The sequence below is a fragment of the Hibiscus syriacus genome, unplaced genomic scaffold, assembly GCF_006381635.1.
Source record: "Hibiscus syriacus cultivar Baekdansim isolate YM2019G1 unplaced genomic scaffold, ASM638163v2 tig00110584_pilon, whole genome shotgun sequence".
Classification (NCBI taxonomy): Eukaryota; Viridiplantae; Streptophyta; class Magnoliopsida; order Malvales; family Malvaceae; genus Hibiscus; species Hibiscus syriacus.
Genome location: NW_024062792.1, coordinates 2,083,607 through 2,088,156, shown reverse-complemented (window position 1 = coordinate 2,088,156; position 4,550 = coordinate 2,083,607). Strand labels below are relative to the sequence as shown.

Sequence of the window (4,550 nt, the reverse complement as noted above, 5' to 3'; positions counted from 1 at the left end):
TGATCAAGAGTTTGATACAATGCCAGGCACCTGAGCACCGGATGTTATACGACAAGTTACGCGCGATTGGAGCACGTGTGCAAAACATACCGGATGATTTCGCCACAATTGGAGAACGTAGTGACATGGCGAGATCCGCATGCAACGGCCATTTTCGTGGGATTATGTTTGATGGTGGCATTCGTGCTGTACTTGGCGCCACCAAAGATGGTGGCAATGGCATTTGAAGTCTACTATTTCCGGCATCCTCTGTTCCGGCACCAAATGCCGTCCCCAGTGCTTTACTTCTTTCGATCTTTGTCCGACAAAATCTTGTAGGGTTAGATGGGGGGAAGTTCTCGTTTTTCCTTTGGATCATTTTGTTAGTTACATATCCAAGTTGTAGTCTTTAATTGTTAAACAAAAAAGGTTTCATGAGTAAATAATAAATTAGCATTGCATGATCATTTCAGACCATTAATGCATTTGAAAGCCAAGATTATCCAACTTTCTTATTGTACACTAAATTAAAAAATATAAGAATCTAATATTACATAACATTCTTTCTTACACCCTATAGTAATTTGTCAACGTTTTCCCATCCAGTTCCTTGGTGAAGAACCTTCTCATGTAGTCATGATATATAAACTCACGGTATCGAGGCGGTTTCTCCGGTGAAGTAAGCTCGGAAAACGGACTATACAAGGCTTCCCTGGCACTAGGATTGTAGAAAACAGCGATCGACACTCGGGGTTCATCGGAAGGATTCGCCAGAACTCTATGTTCCACACTAATGTACTTATCATTTGACAGAATCTGAAAAATTGCAGCCAAAAAAAAAACTTCAAACACCAGAATTCATGGCAACATATAAAACTAGTAGTGTATATGTGCTATCGTTACCTGAAGAATGTCTGCAATGTTTATAACAAGGGAACCGTGAACCGGTTTGACATCCACCCAGTCTCCTTCATGTTTGATCTGCAGTCCACCGATGTGATCCTGCAGCAACAACGTCAACACTCCCGGATCGGTATGCGATGCGATGCCGACCGTGAGATCAGGCTGAGGGCAGCGAGGATAGTAGTGTCCCACCATCATTCTTGCATCTAAACACGTAGTGTTCTTGAGCCTATCCGTATCCAATCCGAGACCTTCCGACAATAGCCCCATCAACAGCTCTCCTAATGTTACGGAATGCTTGTTCCATTGGACCCACCTCGTCTCGACAAACCTCCGGAATGGTCTCCAGCTCTGGCAGTGTTGGTGATAGTTTTATCTGGAGTGTGTCCCTATCATTCCAACCAAAATTTCAACTACGGTTTAGAATTACTTCATCAATATTCAATCATTCCAACAATTTTTTCATCTAGTATTTTAAAATTATTTTCACTAATTAACTTGCAATTAAAAAATTGAAGTGAACTGAAATTGAATTTAATGAGACTGAACTAGATAAATTTTTATTCAAATATCACCCCCTTTAAAATTATTTCTTCTTTTTTTACATCCATTTTATGTTAACATTTTTTTTATCACGTATGAGAAAAGACATGTTATATGAAAAATGTCTTTGAAAGTGTATTTTTCATCTATATGATAGCAACATGGACCGTGTTAAACTAAAATGATAGAAAAACAAAAACAAAAACAAAAAATATTAAAAAGTTTATACAAATTTTGTCTAAAAAGAACAAATGTGTGCAGTGTGTCGAAGACATAATTATCCGAGCACAAATTGAATTAAACGACATATATTAATTTTATGTTCAATCACTTCAAAATAAATGTTTAAAATATTATATTAAACATTTAAAAATTCACATATCTAAATAATATGAGATTTGAAAATTTCATGAGATTTTCAAATCTTACGTTGTTTAGATATATGTATTTTCAATTGTTTAAGTATAACATTTTTAAGCTTACATTTTTTGAGTAATTGGACACAAGATTAATATACGCACAAACTCTGCAAAAATGATATTAAAAAATTAAATAGATAGAGTTGAAAGTAAACCTCCAGCTAGCGGCTTTAGAGTTAAACAAGTCAACGTTGGAAATGAAGTTAACACCGGTGGTTATATCGCGGGTATAGAACTTGGCCTTGACGTCGGACGGCTGCTCGTGGAAGGCTCTGATGGAACCGATCATACGGTACAGAACTTGCACCGGAACTCCATGGTTTACGATTTGGAAGAATCCAAAAGGTTCGGGACGCCGCCGCTATCTGCTCGACGACCGTCGAACGGGGAGCCGAGAGGTCGATGGTGGGGATGACGACGGACTTGGGTTTGGGTTTGGGTCTGGGTTTGAGGTCGGACAAAGTTTTAGGTGGGTGAATGAAGATGGGAGGGATGGTGGTCAGACCTGAATCCACAAGCCCTTTTACTCCGATTTTTGATGCATCGAATCTTTTTACTTCTTCGGCTCTGTTGTAGTGGTTCTCGCCGCCGTTCACGGCTGTCGCCATTTTTCTAACAAAGCAAAGATGGCAGGGGTCAGATTTTCTAACTTTGGAATGTTCACGATCGTTTATACATAAAGGATTTCACCCAGCAGGGTTGAATTATCCATGAGTTCCCAATCTTTAAAATATTTTAATTAATCCCACTCCAACGGGTCACAAATGTTACTAAACTATGTACCTGCCGACTTGGTACTCAGTTTTTTTTTATATATATATTTTTATGTTTATTTTATATTAATTTTTACTTATAATTCTCAAATTATTTTACTCTAACTTTCTAAATTTCTAATTTTTTAAATTTTATCACTACAATATTTTAAATTCTTAATTTATTAAATCATTTCACATAAACATTCAAAATTATTTTTTAAAACATTTATTTTAACTTCAAAACATTTAAAATTTAATTATATAAATTTTATCTTTTAATTTTGTAATTTGAATTTTTAAACTTTATACGTGAATTATATATTATAGACTTTTAAATTTCAAATTTTAAAAAAATTTCATATACTTTTTTAAAAAAAATATATAATTCAAAAAATTAAAAATGATCTATAAACAGGGTATCTAGAACCTGAAAATATGAAAACTTAAGTTTTATAAGTACCTGACTTATGGCTACTCCAATATAACGTACTAGGACCGAATTTTAATACTAAAATTTTTAAATTATCTTATATTTTGAATACCCAATAATACATATACCTGGTTTTGAACACACCTAAGGTCCAACATATGCACCAAAGTGAAGTCCTCCTGAATATAACACAAGCTTCGAGATAAATTATCTCTTTTATTAATTATATTCTCTATTTTATGTTAATGAAAATGATCCTTTTCCTAAAAAATGATAAATTACTTTTTATAAGAATGATTTTAATAGTTAAATATATAGTAATAGAATTATTATTTTTTTCTTGTTAAGATAGAAAAATTATTTAAAATTTGTTTATGATCAAAGTAATTATATTAATATAATATATTATTATTAATTATATAAATACATTGACATCAAGAAATTTTATAAAGTCTACAAAGGTTAAGCCTTTCGATTTCCTATATCATTTACTAATAAAATGCACAGGAACATAATACATCAAACCTAGGAAGAAACTGGTGAAATTAAAAAAATCAAATCATAAGTCAAGTATTTGAGCTTCTGATTCTACTCTTTAGAACAAAACCATCGAAATTATATATAAAGAAAAAACTTTCGAAAAGCAACTAAAGTGGATGGCAAAAAACTCAAAAACAATGGAAATATAAGAAGAAATATGGGTTAGAAGTGTAGGAACTTACCTCTAAAAGCGAACAAGATTTTGCAGTGGTAAGAGGAAAATTGGGGGCAGCCTCTTAGGACAGTGATGAAGTGTATATATAATAGTTGACTGGAGGGTCGGACGGAAACAATCGTCCCTGAAATTTTAAAATTATTATATATTTTAATTTTTTAATGTATTTTTTATTGAGAATTTATTTTCACTCTTCTAAGTTCAAATCCGTCTTTTAAAATTTTAAAACTTAGTTGGACGGTAAAGTAAAAGATTAAAAAAAATAATGTGGTGATGCTTTGAGAATTAGGTTGCGTTTGTGGTTGAATGTCTTTGTTGTTGTGTCGTGGAGAGAGCCAACGAAAGGAGACGACATTTTTGGATTGGTATCTTGTCATGTGAAGACAGCCTTTGTTGGCCTTTATGTAGCAATTTTAAGCGTCCACGCCTAAGACGCTCTGATTTAGATAAACCACAGGGCCCTATGATCATGACTTGGGTTGTGCCACCACTACTACCAGAACGTTTTTGATTCGTCAAACCCTTTACAAAACTCCGTCTTGAATGTCACCAAATTCATGCCGTGGAACTAGGAGAATAATTGATCACCAAAATTCTTGCAGTTGAACAAGGGGAACAATTAATAACCCATTTATTTTCTTGAGTTAATTGCATCACATGTCCTTAAACTATGACCCTTGTTTAAACTGGAATGCTCAAAAAGTTTGGAGACCAATTTAAAATGAAGATCATAGTTTAGGGATGATATAGAAATGTTTAAAAGTTTAAAGATTAATTTAAAATAATAGTCATAGTTTAGGGATGAA

General features: G+C 33.5%; 1 pseudogene; it reads right to left on the bottom strand.

The window, feature by feature from the left end:
* Nucleotides 1–546: 546 nt before the first annotated feature.
* On the bottom strand, nt 547–3,817 carry LOC120133727 (annotated as a pseudogene).
* Nucleotides 3,818–4,550: the final 733 nt, after the last annotated feature.